General features: G+C 42.8%; 1 protein-coding gene across 10 annotated transcripts in view; it reads right to left on the bottom strand.

The window, feature by feature from the left end:
* Window positions 1-19,429, bottom strand: part of ptprub (protein tyrosine phosphatase receptor type Ub) — a 154,097-nt gene that overhangs the window by 110,047 nt on the left and 24,621 nt on the right. The gene's annotated exons all lie outside the window — the stretch shown is intronic.

The following is a 19,429-nucleotide window of genomic DNA, read 5'->3' on the forward strand; positions in this document are numbered from 1 at the left end:
CGGCACCTCTGGGTGTGCAGACATCATTTCACCTCAGACACATAAAAGAGGAGGTGGTGCGTTTTCATATGGGCGTTTTCTATGAGCAAAGATTTCTGATAGACACTTTAGTAGTTAAACTTTGCCAACTATTACCTAACCGTGACACCTGGGCTTGTTTTTAGAACAATCTGCCACCCAAATAATGTCTAGTCGTCCTGTGGTCAGAAACTCCCTGGTGCTAAAAGAGGTAGATATAGGACTGCTGGAGAATTGTGCAATCCAACATCTGCTGGTAGGTTCTTCTAAATGAGTGTAGCTCCAAGTCAGAATAAGTTTAGCAAAAGTTGTGTGCTTTCAATGTTTCGTGGCTTCTGCATCTGTTTCTCCACCTACCACTTAGATATATTATCAAGTTGCGTTATTCTTAGCCACACACGTCAATCAATGGGAATTTTAATTAAGTATCTCTATTCACAGCTTTAGTATGCTTTACTGTCTTTCATATACAGACAAAAGTCATCTCTATATAGAGGGGATGTGATGGCATATAAATGAAGTCAAGAGCAATCTTAGAGAGCACAGCCAGTGCAACGCAGGTGTACAAAAGCGTCCGCTGCCCCCACACCACGCACTCAGGTGAGATAAAAGCATTCAGCTAGAGAGAGAGAGACAAAGAAGCAGTGTGAGTGAGAAAAAGAGAGAAAGAAAAGAGATATCTGTTCCAAGCCTATCTGTGCCTGGAGGTAAAATTTACGCTGTCCTCTAAGCTGGTGTAGCAGAGATGTACTGTTAAGGTCAAAGGTTAATAGCCCGGCAGACACTGTATTGAAGATGGCCTCCCATTGGCACTAAGAGTAGTATATTACTCCTCTTTAGGAATGAGAAAGAAAGGCACTCAGAGCTTTCCTCAGAGCGGATCCTGAGAAGGAAGAATAATTACACCTTCTCTGACCACCCAGGCTCCAAGATGTTGAGCTCGATCCTGCTGGCATCATGATTAGGTGCCTTCTTAGTCCAATCTTCATCTTCAAGCCTCATCTTCTCTCACACACCCTTATGTCAGGCCAGTCACGACCCACTCCGATACGTAATTACATTTTAATTTAGCACAGCAACGGCATATGGTTGTATATCAAGTCCGAGTCTCTGCCAAGGTTAAAACGCCCCCTGGCTACAGAGTACTGAGGCTCTGGTGTGATCTAATTCATGCAGCATGCTTCTTTTGTTTATTCATGAGAACAAGAACTCTTCCAAGGCTCGAACCTTTAGTGTCAGCTGGTTAAATTGTGAAGAATGCTCTGCCTGGCCTACAGGGCTATCGCTTCTGACCCTCCTGCAACTGATGCCAAAAACCGGAGATAAATCTTTGGCCTTTCTTCTACCTAAGAAGATAACATACGATTACCCAAATTACCACAACAGAGAGAGAGATTCCAAGGCTGTTTAGCTTATGAACTTTCGACCTAAGTAACCAATTAGGTGTTAGTTGACAGTATACATTTGGGATATAGCAACATTCCCCAACAGAGGAGAATTAAGACCATTTTTATTTAATATTATTCAAAGTAACACAGAATGACTGCAGGGCTTTGTCTATTTGTAACCTCTTATTATTCAATACATAAAAGAAGATCCACATCAAACAGCAATGGTGACTCTATGGCTCTGATGAAAATAGTACACAAAGCACAAATAGCTACTAAAATAGCTTCAGGAGACCTGGGGATTGGCAGTTATCAGAGGATGAGGAGAATAAATCGTCTGCTGCTTAACGGCTCCAGGTTACGTCTACGTTGCCAGCGTATATTTAAAGATGCCCTACTTTGTTGTGTTTTCGAGGCTCTTCCCGCATTCCTACAGTGGATCTTGGTGAAACACATTAGATTCTTCTTACGGTATCTTCTTCTGAGCATGTCTCTAGTCTTACCATTTAATTGAGTCCTTGCATTGCACACGGGGACTTAGGGGCAGCATTGTTAGCGAATCCTCGGTAATCCGACATTTACATAGGCTTTTTACACCGCTGGGTGTACCTTCTCGGGTTCAGGGATATGTTGTTCCACAAGCGTTCCTGTTCAAATAAACACTTCACAGAGCACAAATAGCAGGAGAGGCTCCGTGCAGCACCTCTGTGCACACACCCTACTTTCCTGTTGCTGTGACACTCTTATGCGCACACATGCCTTAAACAACAGAGCCCCCATTAATCGCCATTAAAAGTGTTTTCACTACTGCATTTTATTATGCATACATGAATTACAAGCACTGCCGCTCATAAAAACGTTCTTTGTGGTTCAAAAGCATGTGAATGGTTTCTCATTATTAAACCCACGGTAATGGCCCTTGCATTGACATAACCACGTCTGCCTGAGTGCCTCCTTTTTTATGAAATCACACTCTGGTAATTCAGAGTGCAGGAAATAAATGATAGGGTTCGGGAGGCTCTCCTCCACCGAGGCAAGCACAACAGCTCCAGGAACGGCCCGGCCTGCCGTGCGGAAGGGTCTGAAGGCCCCTAGCGGACCAGTGTGTGGCCACCACCAATCAGTCCAATCAGACCTCCCCTGACTGGGCCGGCGCACAGCTGGAAGGAGCTGGCAGAGCCGGGCTTTGGCGCCACTGCCAGCCTAGCCTCATTAGCATGGCCGCGCGCAGGCTAAGACAAGGCAGTACACAGGCGAGCTCTGTTAGCATCAGGCTGAAGGCTTCTCACTGTTCCCCCGGACTGCATGGCTCTCCTTTCGCTCGCCCTCTCTGCTGACAACGAACGTTGTTCATTCACTCCTACAGATTTAACGAGGGAATCAGAGCAGCCACTCACACTGACACGCTGCTGTCCATCCTGGGGGGGGTCCATAATGCATTTAAGAGTGGGCCACGGGCACAGGGGGGGCTAGACTTACGGGGCATTGAAGTGCACTGCTCAAGTGTAACAGTAACAGACAGTTGTAAACCCCAAGGTTCAAAGGATAATCGGGATACTGTACTGCTTTTTAGAAGTGGTTTGAGGAAACCTTCCTCGGTGCGCTCAACTCACATTTACAATATGGTATGATGACAGTTTCTCTAGGGAGAGGAAATGAACCAAGCAAGTGCAAATACAAATTTCCGAGCAGTAAAACAGAATCGACCTAATTAACTGGAGGAAATGTATGCGCTTCTCCATCATGCCCACACCTGGCTCACATCTGCCTCATCTTACCAGCTGCTGCATTCAGAAGCAAACATGTAAGTATGGTAGTAAACAGCGATATCTAAACAAATCAGGTACAAATGAAAGCTCCTGCTGCCCCCCCCCCCCCCCCCCCCAAAAAAAAAAAAACCTCCCACACACCCCGATCGAGTAAGCAACCGGCACAGACTCCGTGGCGAGACCCCGGGAGACGGGACCCCAGGAGACGGGCACTTCCAGGCCTGTGTGAGCGGCAGGCTGTCCGGCGGGTCCTGGGAGGGAGCAGCAGTCAGTGGGCAGAGGCTGCTGCTGGAATACTAAGTGGGGGGACAGAAGGCCGAGTGCACGGCAGCCAAGCTCGGCGGCACACCTGCTGCGGGGGCTCCTGTCCACACAGCTGCCGAGGGCCCACGGCCGAGCCCCAAGACCTCACCCTGCCGCCCAGGTTTGGACATGACGTGGGACGCATATTGAGACATCCAGTGCATGGATGAATAGGACTAAACACAGAGCTTTCTGCTGGGTTCACAGGGGATCACGGTCTATTTCCACCATATTAACGGCCGGTGCAAGTACCCCAGCTGCATGACCTCATGAGTCCTCAAAATACAGTTCAAATACAGATACGGCTGACAATACAAAAACTGACAATACAAACACATGATACAAAAGCAGCATGTATTTTTGCAGGCTAGTCTTAGCCAGACACACCTCTTGTAATTTGCCTTACATGCACAACTTTTGCATTTCTGGCTAAGACTTAAAGATGGAGTTGGCCAACCTTCTGGAATTACAGTGAGAGGTCCATTGAAGAGCAGCTTTGAAAAAAGTTTTGTAGGTTATCCACGATGTCTGTCTCATTAAATACTATGTAAACTTTGGCTAGCTAAGGTAGCGTGTACGTAGAGCGTGGTGTTCCACTAATAATGATGCGGTCCCTTCTTCCAAATGCTGAGAAGTGTAAGGCTGCTATAGACAAGCCCTCATAGTGAATAATGCATTTCATTGGTCAGATTTCCTGTCAAATTGCTAATACACTTACATTACTGAACACTTCCACATATACACCCTAAAATCTTCACCAACCCTTAAAAACAATAAGACACTCTGCTGTGTTTTAAGCATCTGCTGCCATTAACACGTTAGCTAGACGTCATTAGAACTTTGGGGACGGTTTCTGTGACAAGATACTACAAAAATAGACCTTTCTGGCAAGAAGGTCTTGCAAATGGAAGTACACTGAAGTGATGTATCTGTGATTTGTGAACTTCTTCCAAAATCCCTCAGAGCCTTGTTAGGATGTATGGTGCCATAGACGCCACACGAACACCTCATGAACACCTCATGAACACCTCATGAACACCTCATGAACCTAGCATGCAAGTCACACACTGACTCAGGCATATCCATCAAGCCGAAGATCTTTGCTAGAGAGCAATTAGCATCGAGCACTCATTAAAAGAGTGATGCATTGCATCAGTGAGACTGTATGTCCAAGTCTGATTAAAGTCTCTGCCTCTACTTGGGTCACAGTTAGATCTTTACATACAAAATGATTCACAGAAAACACAGAAACAAGCTTTTGCTGTGGCCATTCCCCTGAACTGAACCTGTATGGAAAAGGACCGTACACAGTGTAATAAATTCAAAGGTGCCAAGAATTGTGATGTGTTTCTAAGGAAAAATGTTTTTTAATGAGGTTAAATTTCTCTAATTTTCTCAATTATTGTGCATGAGTTCAAGCTGCTAAATACAAAAAAAAAAAACATTTTCATACCTTTTTTTGCTTATATTTGCCAAGTATGCAAATCATTTAGCAAAAAATGCAAATAATATTTACCAAGCATGCAAATCATTTCCTGTATAACTATAACAGAAGAACACCACATAAAGTCACAACATAGATGATGCAATTTGTACATTTTGTACATACATTTTGTATATTTGGAATACTGGAAAATAGAAATAAATCCTGGCAATGGATATCAATTTACTTTTAACAGATTAACAGATTAATTTTGCTTGTGTACTCTATATCGACTGCTTTTATTATGTAATATAACAAAGTGGTCTGTGTGCGTGCGTGCGTGCGTGCGTGCGTGCGTGCGTGCGTGCGTGCGTGTGTGTGTGTGTGTGTGTTCATTCATTTTCCCCATTAACAAACAACAACTAATATTTGCAGCTCAGGTGGAATATATAGCCAACAGAACCAGGGGTTCCTCACTGCACTGCATGTGGGAGCATTCAGAATAAATTCATGCCAGAGTAAACTAATGGAGGATTATGTTCCCAGGGAACTGAGCTTCTGTAGACCAGCCCATTATATGCACAAATATCCTGCCCATTTAGTGTCCAACTCTGCTGCCAAGCTTTGGTTCCGCCTTTGTCTGTAACTTAATATAAAATCTGTTTCAGTCCAAACAAACTCATACTTCTCTATGCACTGAAAACAGGCAACTAGACCTGATGATAAAACCCTGTTTTCATTCCTTCTGCTATTTTCTTATGTTGGATGACACCAGTAAGGATTTCCTATCTGGATCCAGTGTTCTTGGTACTCCCACTGTCTGCATTCATTTAGATGGGACACCAAACCCATCGTCCCATGGCTGGCACATCTCGCATGGACGCTTGACTGCCCACAGAATGATTAAACTGTGTGTGGACCGATCCTCTTTTAATTAGCCCACCTCTGTGTGCATTTCACTTAATCGCTGCACAGCCCCAATCCGCTATCAGCATGACAGCAGATTTGCTTGATGGGTACGTATTTGAGAGGTCGGTTGGCCCGCAGGCAGTGCTGCTCACAAACACACGCAGAAGCACACGCACACATGCTCCCACATGCGCACGCTCAGGGGACAGAGATGACTAAACGCCAAAAGTCTCACGGGCGCCATGCTTTGGTGCAGAGCGCTCGGTCATGGGGAGTGGATGCGTGTCCCACAGGAGTCAGGGCTAAGGATGTGTCACACCACTCCCAGAGCTGGTTTTCTCCTGCCATCTGTGCTCCATAAACATCCCCTAACCCGCCCCCACTACCCTCTAACCAACCCTCCCTTGCTAACCACCCCCCCCCTCCCGTTTGTTGACAGGAGACTGATATGGAGTCGGAGCCCCATCCGGCTCTACTGTTCTCCCACAGCACGCGTTTGTCCAGACTAACGGTGTTTTATGTCAGTCTGACTCATCTACAACGTCCGTCTGCTTGCCCCTCTACTCCTGTCCAATCAGAGTGGAGCGTGCCATCACTCACTGTGTGAGTCTGTATGTTTGTTCTGCTCCTGTAAGTAGAATATATCTTCTCAATCCACATTTAAATGCGAACATAGGCAGAGTGAGAACTTCCCAGTGGTGGTAACTAGAGGCATCTTTAGCTTCCCAGCGATGGACAGCTGGGGAAATGGGAACAGGCAGACTAGAATCACACATATCTGTTTGCATATGCGATGTTACCACAGGAGCAGTCAAAGTAAAACCAAGTAAGCGGCTTCCAGCTAAGCACACGAACGTCACCTTGACTTGCTCCGTCTTCCAAGGCTCCTGAATTCTTCTCTTTACAGCAACTCAACTCAATTCAACCTACTAATCTATTTCCATACTCAGGACATCCAGAAGACGGAAATCGATCTGGGGGTGGGAGACTGTCGAAAAATATGAGAGAAAGAAAGACAACTGCAAAGACCCAGTTCTAGTGACTCACCAATGCATGAAGGCCTGGGCTTCCAGCTTTAGCTACTAGACGTGTCCCAAAACGGCAGTCTGGGGTGTAGCGCTGAGACGAGCGTAGCTGAGCTGGAGAAGTCTGCTCCAGGCAGAAGTGTGTGAGATGGCTAAACTGGAGGCATGAGAAGGATGATCTCAGCAGCAAGGATGACACCACTGTACAGAGCACCAGCGCGCTATCCCCCGCACATTTACTCAGCCAGTTTGCAAAGCTGCTCTGCTCGGTCACGCTACAGACTTCTTTCACATGCAGGCTCTATGCACGACCTTCACAAATAATACACGCCGTCCTCAATGCACCCACACGGTAAGACACAAGATGGCTAAGCTCTGAAATGCACGCACTCTTTAGTTTATTTACCATTTTCTGCATCGTCATGAATAAGAGTGTGCCCCTTAACCAGACCTCCTTTGGAAATAAAGGTGTAATAATGGTTCATTGAAAACAAGAGCCCAGGTTGTGGTTCAGTAGCATGTCAGTTCAGCTGTGACACTTGCAAGGCCACGTGCTCCTATATGTGAGCTTGCCTGGCTGCAGAGTCCAGAGTTAAATGGCATGCAACAGTCAGTGGTATTGGAGAGGAAGACCGCTGCCGCCATTTTGAGTGCTAGCAGGAATACCAAGAGGCTCTTTTAATGTGGTTTGCTACACCAACACTCACAGCTCTTTGAAGTACCATTTCCAGCTCTCCTGTTCCATTACACACTGATAGGCACCTGGAAACACTACGTGTTGGAAATGTTTGTTAAAATTGTTAACAGGTCTGCTTAGAGTTTTGCAATAAGAGGCAAAACAATCTCACTTTAGAGTTGGGAAACTTTAACTTTGATAATGTGTAATGTCCACTACTACAACAATACAGAAATATTTGTGTGGAAATGATTTGAAGAAATTGTCCTAATCAACTGAAGGCTTCAACACAAACACAAAATGTGTCATGCATGTTTTTGTACAAATTAACAAATATTCTTATTTTACAGTGAATCACATTAATGTTTTGCAAAATTCATCCATGCCAAAAAGGACTTTAGAAAGCTTGACTAGTGAAAAACATTTGCACAGCCCTGGGAGGGGGAAAGTGACACGAACACACCACGACAGGATTAAGGCAGTCATCCCTCACCAGCAAACAGATCAAGGTAAGCTACCTCTTGTGACATTTTTTGACATGCCAGTCATGTTAAAGAATTAGAGAGCTCGGATGTGGATAAATTAGTCAGTGAGTTAGTCGAGCAAGTCAAAGAGGAAAGAGATGGGGGGAAAATGAAGGAACAATGAAAAAGAGAGTGAAAAGTAACGTCTGCTAAATGTCAGGCAGACAGCAGGGGGCAGTGTTTGAGGGTTTCTCAAGGCCACACTAGAAAGTGCGGAGGGTGAATGCAGTGCAGCCCACTGTTCAGGGTCTAATTAGAAGTGCCTCTGTTGAGAGCAAAGGCACCTAGGGTTCGGGCTCGCTACAGGACGCGTTTGGCCGCTTCAAAGGAGCCACGTTGCAACGTCCACTTTCCACCGATGCTGACAAAGAGTGCAGCGCCTCCCTCTACCTCGTGGGTTTCCTTGTTACATCTCCCGTCTGTCGGAGCAGTCAAGGTCAGGTGCTGAGATACAGGCGAGCTACTGAGATAGCATCCACAGAAGCCTCCGGGCTGTTTGTGTGGCATAAAACAAATTCCACATCAGCACAGATAAGCCAATAAAACAACGAGGGGTCCGGCATCAGCGGCCCAGTGTGCTGGAGCTTTTATTTTCGAGGCTTTATTGGGTAATTAAAGTTTGAAGAGTGGCCATATGCTCCATGAAACAGGCTGTGGCTCAGTTACTAAACCTTGACTGGGAACAGGTGAAAGAGAACAGACTTACTTACTGTCAGTGATCTTTGCCATATGTTACTGAAATGGTTGTTCTAATGGAAGACAATTACTGGTTTATTTTTATCCCCATAGTCAATGTCTTTAAAAAATGTCTCCAAAAGCTCAGATTTTGATTCCTTCAAACACAAAGAGGAAGAACTCTCAAAAGATAAACATGAAATTGGAATTTTGCAGTCAAAGGTACTTGGAGACATATGCAAATTGGAAGCAGTAATGTAAAAGTGCTTACTCCTAAGTCTGGGTTTTATGATTCTTTTAACTACAAATTACAAGAAAAGTTTGGGAACCTTTCTAAACCAACTAGATTTCTGTATCTGCAATAAAAGGGCTCTCTTTCAAGGCGGTCTAATTCATAAAAAATACACACAGCATTTCCCAGTGTAATGTCTTTTACTGAGCAAATGGTTGAAACAAACAAAGTCACTCATGAAAAGAGGTATAACTTGGGGCTAGTCATGCACCTCTTGATCATTTTTTGGCAATATGAATCAAGCGCTTTCTAAACCTGCTAATCAGTCCTCCACAGAACTGTAAATTATATATATTTTTGATATGGCTTTATCACACCTTAGCATTTCAGTGCGGTTATGGTCATGATCTCAAATTGGCAATCCTAACACACAGTTTGATCTGTTTGCACCACTTGTGAATCAGGGGATTATTCTTGTGTTTTGGATTTCTTTCTTATTGCATGACCCCACCTTTTTGATTTTTAGATGACAGACACTGATATATTGCTGGAAAACGTCCTCCTAAAGTGTAGAACTCATTGGTTTCTTAATAAATGCCAGCCATGCAGATCCTGAGGCAGCCCCACACCAGCCATGCAGACCCTGAGGCAGCCCCACACCAGCCATGCACACCCTGAGGCAGCCCCACACCAGCCATGCAGACCCACACCATCACACTGCCACCATCAGCACCTCTCAGCTGGACAGGCAACAGTGCTGAATTTCTCCATTTGCAAACTGTCGGCCTCCCTGATGGCTGATGGAGGCGTAAGTCTTCAGAAGTAATTTTTATCCTCCTCCAGCTCTTGCTAAGGTTCCCTTAGTCACTTTTGACCAGACAGGTCACTCCCATACCTGAATTGACTATAACACCCGACTCCAATTACCCTCTTATACAAAGGTAATTTTGCTGTAGGTTCACGTTTCCACCAATAACCTTATTTAAACCATATCTTTAATTAAAGCATGGCAAGGAAAATTGTGTAGAGTTTCTATTATTACTGATTTAAATCATTCAGTCAAATTACTTCAGATCATTTAAAAGGTAATTTTTTTTTTTTTGTTATTTTTTTACAATTGTAGCTTTTGCATCACAGTGAAGGGTTATCAAGTTCAGAGAAGCACTTTCAGCTAACGCACCTCTGGATGATTGTCATACTCATGGTCCTAACCTTGCTGGGGAGGATCTGAAAGTTTAAATTACACTGAACCCTGACACCCCTGTGCTGAACCCTGATGCCCCCATGTTCCGGGCCACTCCACCTCTGTTAACAAGCCTTTGCTGTCCCACTGCTAGTTTCTTCCTGCTAGTTTTTTGAGACGTTGTTAGTATACCGAGACATCGGCCCCCACCCCACGCCCAGACTTGAGACGTTCCACCAGCACTCCACAACTCGGCTCATAACTTCTACTTAACTCCCCCACTCTCCACAACCAAGGTTTTATCTGGCAGCCTGTTCAATGGAAGTCTGTGAAGCAGGATGGTGTGTTTGGCTCCTTGGGTGCTGAACAAAGGGATTTACACACAGTTAAAAACGCTGGACCTTTTTTCTCAACACTTCCTCCTGCAGCTATCCTCTGAGGCCCGAGACGGAAGGGGCAATAGAAGCAGCATGTTACTAGCTACAAAGTAGTGAAAAGATTATAGGTTCCCTTTCTTCCCCAATCCCCTGATAATTTCTCTTTGCTTGTTTTCTCGCTGATGGCTGCGAGACTGTGGCACCACATGTACTGGCCTTTTAAAAGAAAGCCTGAAGAGGACTCGTGAATGAACAAAAACTATGGCCTGCCACAGAGATAATAAAAAATCTCACTTCCCATTGGAAGCTGCGAGGCACATAGATTAATTACATTGCCATTTTTATTTGAACATGAATTATTTACAGTCTGAGCAGTAATGTAATACCACAAATACCAACCTACCCAGTAACTGTTCAAACCAATAATTTATCATGCTAGTGCTAGATCTTGCTTTACTCTCTGGTGGAGAGTTTTGATGAAATCTTCATCACAAGAACAAACTTTCAGATAAGCAATTTGGGGGGGAGAAAGACTGTGGTAGAACTGCTCCATGAAAGTAATCACTTTAAACAGACAGTATCATTTCCCTTCATGGCTCAGCCAGACAGCTCTCCTCAGGTACTGGCCTGAAGGCATGTTCCATTATATGATGGTACAATTATTTTTCCCAAGCATATAGCCAATCTTCATGGGCCCACAGCTAGTCATGCAGGTCATAGCCTTATATAACCAAGTATGTCAGGTACTTATGTGAGTTGATAAAATGGTACCTAGAGCAGCAAGATGCCAATTAAGGCTACCTGAAGAAGAGCTATAAACTACTTCTAAAGCACTGTGTCCTCAGTAATCTGGATGGTGCACTCCCGAACACTCCAGAGATCTACTCAATTCCCCATCTGATGGACACAATTAAAGAATACATGAAGAGGGCTCTTGTAGACCCTACATGTGGATTTGTTAATCTCTGAGATTAAAATCACTCCTATCGTCTGTTCAGCCAAATGGTTCCCAATGTCACATTAACACAAATCAACTTAATTTCTGATACAGTATAACTTGAGACCTAGCACAGCACTTTCAAGAAGGAAGAAAGATTTGTCCTAGGATAAAAACCTTTAAAAATATTTCAGCTTACCTTAGTAACCTAGCCTTATCGCTTAGACTATTTGGGCCTCACCAGTATTGACAACAACATTGGTAATAAAGAAGATCAAGAACACAAAATATGTGTCAGGAGCATCTGATGAACCCAATATAATTAAAAAGATAACCCAATTAATTCAAAGCAATAAAGTGCAATTAGGCATATTGTTGGAATACTATACTCCAAGTTAAAATACTATATTGGTTAACTGCAACAGCTAGTATGTTCTTCCTAATGGTCAGTGAAACTGCTAGAACGTTTGTTTCAGGGGGAATATATAGACAAAGTGTTTAGGGCTTATAGTATTATTCAGATTTGTGTCATAAACCACCCAGGCCTCAGAAAACATCACATCCCTAACCCCATCCCTTTATTCATAATAAACCAGCAATACTCCATGCACTTTTCCAAGGCATGCAAAATCAGGCCTAGACATTTCATTTACATCAAGCCTCCTAATCAGAAGTGACTTCAGAAGGTCCTGTAATATATTTTATCCAATTACAAAGTCAATGTGAATTCTCACCTAATACCAGATACTAAGGTGGAATCGGAATTTTCTGGCAATTATACTAAGTTCCCACTACTGTCACAATGTATTACACCTAGTGCTCTCACACCACCAGCCATCTCCTCCCCAGCAGTATTGGGGTTAGTCATGCACCACTTATTCCTCTAAAACAGTGACAGGTTAGGCAGCAGTTCATTTCTGTCCTTTGACCGATGGGTCCAGTCTTACTCCAAGTGCCCTATAGCCAATTGAAGCACGATCTTAGAGTTTGTTATAGGGAAAAATTATAATTGTTAAGGGGTATCAATTATACAATTTCATTGTCACTGCCTCACAACCCACGCAGTTCAGTATTTCTGAAGAAACAATTAACAATCTCTGACAGGAAGCGAAGAGGAAAAATAAGAGGTTGTCATCACCATGGTTGACATTAAGGAGGTGTTTTATGAAACGTATTGTTACCAGTGAGTCTCTCAACACATTAGTGAAAACAGTTTTAATATAAGGTAATGTTGCTCATTTCTAAATACAAAATATAAGGTAGGTATAGGGTAATTAGAGAAAGTGCTTCTGTGAGTACTCCATTTGAGATCAATTTGATGATTCTATATTTATGGAATGTCCACAATCTTTTACAAATGTAGCCATCTCATTGATATTATTTAGAACCTCAGTAGCAACTTGACTCGATTTACGGGGCAGTCATGGTGGCTAGATCTTGTGACCGGAGGGTCGTGGGCCCTAGGCCATGGCTGAAGTGCCCTTAACAAGGCACTTAACCCCAACTGCTCCCTGGGTGCCAGGCTAGGGCTGCCCACCGCTCTGGGTACGTGTGCACCACAGCCCCCTAGTGATCACTAGTGTGTGTGTTCTCACTGCACAGATGGGTAAATGCGGAAGACTAATTCCAATTGTGGTAAAAATCAAAACTGGCAACTTAAACTAATCTTAAATGTTTATCACGTTAAAGTTCAACATCTTTCAGTGATCTAAGGATCTTTTTGTTTATGTTGCTTCTTTACATGAGCCTGCTTCTTAGCTAAAAAAAACAACCAATGGTTTATAACGTAATAAATAAGGACGTATCAAACAAAATAGCTAGAAACAGTATGGGCTGACCCATAAACGTGTGTATATTAGGCTGCAACAAACAACTATTTTGCTAACCGGAATAACTAATAAATAACTTTTCCAGCAACTGAGTGAAGAGTTCTGGATGAAAGGGTATATTCAGGGCTGAACCACAAAATAATTTATTGAATCTCTTCACCATCAACCATGGAAAGTGGTCTCATATGCTTGATCAGCAGGGTTAGTGAGGGCATTCTCTTGGCAGGGGAGTACAAGTGCAAAGTACAATTCCAAATACTATGAACTATAGTAAAGCAAATAACTAGCTAGCAAACTAGCTTAGGTAGCTACATGCCAAGTTCGTTGCTATGGCAATATTCGGTTGCGTACTACCAATAATCTACCATGTATACATGTCGGATTAATGTAATTAATGTCGGAATTAATTTAACATACCTATAGAAACTTATGTTTGCTGCAAGCTATTGTTGGATTTCTCATAAAAAAAAGACTACTGAAGTAAATAGTTTAGGTACCTCTACGTGGTTCCTTAGATTGGATGGGAAATTACTATAAGAAATCTTAAGGGACTAAGGGACGCAGACTTGAAAATGAAGTAAATTTTGTTTTCAACTAAATAAAAAATTACTCTGCGATAAGGCCATGGGTTTTGTGGCAAATAACGTCTTCCATTTTTACGTGGGGATATGTTCTCCGAAAAAAATACGCTGTAGCATTGACATTGGTGTGCTTGCTTAGCGCTTCTTTTGTTTTGATATTACTTTTATGTATGTATGTCTGGAGTAAAAAGTAAAATATTTTACTTTGAAATGTAGTGGAGTTAAAGTAAAAATTACAGTTACGAATTACATTATTATAATTTCTTCTTTACTGTCCACCACTGGTAAGTGTTAATGCCTAGCTACCTTTCAGCACATTCCAAGTTAGTACAAAATACATCCATGTCACCAGCTAATCGACAATTCAATTTATTGTCAAATTATTTGTTCATTGAGTTTAGATGTCTGTCAAAAAGAGCTTTTAATTAAGAATCAAATTGGGCATACTGCATAAACAGCATGTGAAAAACTCAAAACTAGCAGTTACACCTAAATGACCCAGTTAACCCTAAAAACTGGGTTAGCCCAAGTTAGCCCCAAATGTTTTTAATGCTTTCATGTTTTAAACTGATAGTGGATGATGTGTTATTTGTACTACCAAAGAACATTAAAAATAACAGAACCGAAACTCAATCCACCGAAACTCAGTGGTTTAACTCATATGGGGTTTCAAGGACTAATACCAATTTTTAAAAAGCAAAAGCAGTGTCTAGACAGCTGAACATTAGTAAAGGGCTGATATTGGATTTCTTCCACACAGGAATTTTATGAAATTCTAAAATTATGAAATGATAAATGATAATTAACTACAACAAACTCTTACTGACATTTGTCATATAAGAAATATATAACATAGCCATAAAATGCACTGTAGCCTAAATTATTGAATTCATCTAATTATATATTTTACAGCTATGAAGGGCTATACCCATTCTGCTCCAGGTATAGTCCTTGCTATCTTTCAGAGGTTGTCTCTCAATAAAGTAACCTAATTCATCATTAAAGAAAACCACTGACATCTTTTATCACTGATTATTTGATCTATGTCATTTATTATTTGTTGTAGGCTTGGTTCATAGTTTGAACAAAGAGGTTCTCTAATAGCTGAGGTGAACTCAAACATATTATCAGCAACCAGTATGGTCATTCTATCGGGCAGTCACAAACCTGATCATCAATGTTAATGAATACAGCTTCTACCACTCAGACTCAGGAAGCACCTTCTGATACTGATTTACCAGAACATCTTCAGACAAGGTGCGGTATTAACAGCCTTTAGTGTCGCCATATGAAGCTGCTTGCCAATACCCTGAGCACAGAGAATGAACAACCTTAGACCACTCAAGAGACAGTAATTGTGAAGAAGGATTACAAGCATTATCAACTACAGCAAGCACACGAGCACCTTGAAACAATTCAATTAACCAGGGGCAGGAAAGACAAATAGCAGAAAACAATAATAACAGCCAAATAAATTAATCAATCAACAAAGTGCCGAAGGACCTTTGACACAATAAAAATGTGGAAAATGTGGCTTACAGAGCAACAAGTGAGTGAAATACAATTTCAAATACAATTTAAGACCTAAGAAAAAGTCCCACACAAAATGTAAACAGCTCCCAACCAAAAAGGATAAAAGAAGAGATAAAAATCCCAGCTCTAACTTGCTTAATAAATCACAAGCTGAAGTAAACAATGAGTCTGACAAGGAAAGGCTTGATTTCTGTAATGGTGCTCAGGAGGGAATGTGTAACCATCCAGCACTTCGCTAGGAATGAAGGCGTCTGAGCTGATTCACTCAGACAACGTAATTATGTGTTGCGATGCTCCTCACACTGCCCTTGTGTGTGGAGGTAGGGGGTTGCCGGGGCTGTGTAGAAGGGCCAAGGGGGCACACTTGACATGGGCAGGAACGCAATGCTTCTTCATCTTCATCTTCTTCAGACTAACTGGAAGCCCCAGAGCCCCGTGCACACACGCACACACACACAGCCCAGAGCATTGAACAGGCGAGAAATATGAGCCTTCAATCATGTCTTCCAAAATGTGGACTAAGAACTAAGACTCTTCTCACCCCTCATCCCAACTGCACACACACAGCCATGAATAACAACACTGTAGGGCACAATCACCAAAATCTGGTGGTCGTTTTATTTTTTATTTGTTTTTGTTTTGTTTTGGTGTCATCAAGCACATTTTGTACAATGTGCACGACAGAAGATCACAACCCTTGTAACAAATGCAATGGCTGTTCATTCAGCGAGCGTGGCAAAGTGTGGAAGGAAGGGTGAGTGTGTGCGCCCATACAGGAGCAGCACAGAGCCGGACACGTCCAGGCCTGAAGCTCTTTCCCCAGCCAGGCAACATCCACGTGGGAAAGCACTTATCTAAACTCAGCAGATCACGGATTATATAAATGGACCTGCAATTTCATTGCACACGAGGCTGTATGGGCAGAGTCATCGCCGCAGGGGGCAAATAACTGTAGGGGGCAAATGGCTTGGACAACTACAGATCCCCATGTGGTCAAGTGAGGCAAATGCCAAAATCCTCAGCGAGATATTTTGAAACAAATGTGATAAACATCATTATTACACAATCATGGGGACATTGGCTGCGTGTTTCAAAGTTCCTTGTTTTCATTTTTTCTTCTAAAGAAATTCCAACGTCTGGAAAAACATTGTTTATTCCGGAGGGCTTAACTGGCCCAAATCCTTTGTGAAATTAAGTTCAGAGTAATTGCACTCCAACTTGAAGTTGAGACCAGCATGTAGTGCCATGACAGCAAGTAATCTATTGTTGATATTCTACTGAACACCACTGGGGGGTCTTTCCACATAAGACATCAAGGAACAGCAATGTGTACACGCGAGCATTTAAAAATCAAAAGTGGTTTCAACCAAAATGTAAAACCCACACTTCATGCTGATACTAAAGGACCTCTCAATCTTTCTTGTCCTTCTCAGGAGAAAGGCCCCATCTCCAGCATGATAAGAGCCAAATCTCTGAGCCCTCCGCAGAATGAACAGGAGAAGGCCCATGTCACTTCCTGTGGCTAATTACCCAGAAGGCTCCATCTGCCTCCCCCTGTGGGGTCAGCATCCTGTTTGGAGCTAAAGGAAGTGCAGGAGTGAGGGCCCGCGGGTGACATGGCAAGGTCCGGGCAAGCAGGTGCCCCAGCGCGTGACTCCAAAAAGCGCTGAGTCCATTAATCACACTTTGCACGCCTGCGGCTTCTGTGGCCTGCTGTGACAGCGACAAGGCCAAGAATGATTAATACTTAATGCAGTGTTTAAGAGTAAGATTTATGCCATCTGTTAGTGGACGACATGGCACTGCAGCCCAGCCCTCCATCTGCGGAAGGACTCTCTGTCTGCTCAGATTAAGAGGGTGATTCATACATTCTGCAGGAGGGGGTCACCTCTAGATAAAGGGTGACTTTGGCCAATGTGCCAAAGCAGGAAAGGGGGCTGACAGTGGCAGCACTGTTTTAGCGGCCGGGCCCCGGAAAGGGCCGGACAGTTTACAAGGTCCCAGGTGTCCCTGTCACTGCGCTACAGGGTTCTTTTATAGAAGCTACACAACAACAGATGGCAGGGGAGCTCTGCAGAGTTTTAAGGGAAAAAAAAGTATAAACACCAGCAAGCATATGCGATCCATGTAGTAAGTAAACATTCACCATCTCTGGTTTCCTGTGGAAACAGGAAGCAGAATTAAACTCATAACACCAAACAGGCAAAATCACTCCTTCCCTGTCCACAGTTAAATGTCAAATTGAACTGCTGTATGTTTCCATGTACTTGTATTGAATTGTAACAACTGAGAAGAGTTGCATTCATAAAACATATATCACTACATAAATGACTAAAAAGTTATTTCCAAGGCAACAAATGTTTTTTTGTTAATTGCATTTCATTACCACTAATTTGCTGTTATTATGGCTAAATTCTAAATGCCTCTCCTAGTTATTAAGGAGCCAAGCCAAACTCGACTCATGTGGATGAGGGGGGGTGGAAACATGAAAAAGTGAAAAGGTAGAAAGTATGCAATCTGGCAACTTGATGATGTTTATTCTGATTCACAAGAACAATTATATTTTTGCTCCATGTATTTGGAGAGCCTGATTGTGAAGAACCAATTTTCACACAAAGCAGACCATTCCTTTCCGCTTGCCATCTGCATATTCAAAGCATCAAAAGACCTGAAACAATCAATTTGCTATTCTTCCTTTTCACATAAATAAGTATTTTCACCAAGGGCAAGTCGTATCCAATCAGAGTGCAGCACTGAAAAAGGGAATTCAAGGATTAGCCTAATACTGTTTCAGAAAACAAATGTTTCAGTTCAGTCAACTTTGTGAATCACTGCTTTTTGTATAGTACTAACATTAAATGTTATACAACTTTAATCGCTTCATAGAGGATACGTTCCAAATACTGGTAACTTCCTATAGCTTAAATGTAATACTGGGGTGAAATATATATGGCAAAATTAACACTTATTAAGAGTATCTTGCAGCATTAAAAAAGTAACGTGCAGACGGTAATATTTAATCAGAGTTCACCATAACTCACTCTGCCGGCACCTGGACGAGAAACTGCAAGTCTTACAACCTTGTCTGTACCATACTAAAGCACAGAGGTTCTTGGCCCATGAATGGCTGAAGAGTCAAGGTCTCCCAGGTGTCTATTTTTAACCAGGCCCATGGCCTCAGCGTGGGAAAACCAGCCTCCAATGAGGTTCCGTCCGCAGGGCATGCGAGCCGACTATGAGACAGGGACGAACGGCGAGGGACACTCGACCTAAAAGGATGTTGTCTAGACTTGCTCGTATCACCACCTTCTCTGGAAATGTTCAGCATCACAGGAGGTTTGATGGGCACAGTTGAGGTCTGATGGGCACAAACAAAAGACTGCTCCGAATTTCCTCTCGAAAGCAAATGAAATGAAGCAACTCCATATAGACATAAACAAGGAATTAGCTGAATTCATCAAAGCTAATTCTTGCTTCTCTTTATGCACTGTCGAGTCGGGCAAATCTGATGTCTGGAGATTAAGCTCACTTCATAGAACGCTAACGATGCACCAGCAGTTGTATTATTCATCCTAGCATAAACAAGTATGAGAAAAGCAACACAAATGAGTGGAAATCATCTGCAGGCAAACTGTCAGTCAGAAATAGAAAAATAGCAAAAGGTTGTTGAAAGGCAAATGGCTGTGAGAGCAGGAAAGACAAGTAATTAATCTTTTCATCCATTTAAAAATAATTTGCAAAGTAGAAGACTCGGGGTAGGAAAAAACTGTCATGTCATGTTTTGCAGGAAACACATTTGAGACCGATGCAGCAAGTGAGCAGAGAGCGCCGATCTACTTCCTGGGTGTTGTCATTAGCACTGAAAGTGCTTCCTGGTTAACATTAAAGACTAATAATTCTCTGTTGTGCTGTGAGCAAGGCCACTGTGATCCGCTGTGATTAAACACAAAAGGCATAACCTTGAAAACTGGTTAGGGAGAAAATGGTAAAAATAGTGAGAAGGACAAAAAGGGACAAAGAAACAGCGTGAGAGAGCGAGGTGTCAGG

The sequence above is a fragment of the Brachyhypopomus gauderio genome, chromosome 13 (assembly GCF_052324685.1).
Source record: "Brachyhypopomus gauderio isolate BG-103 chromosome 13, BGAUD_0.2, whole genome shotgun sequence".
Classification (NCBI taxonomy): Eukaryota; Metazoa; Chordata; class Actinopteri; order Gymnotiformes; family Hypopomidae; genus Brachyhypopomus; species Brachyhypopomus gauderio.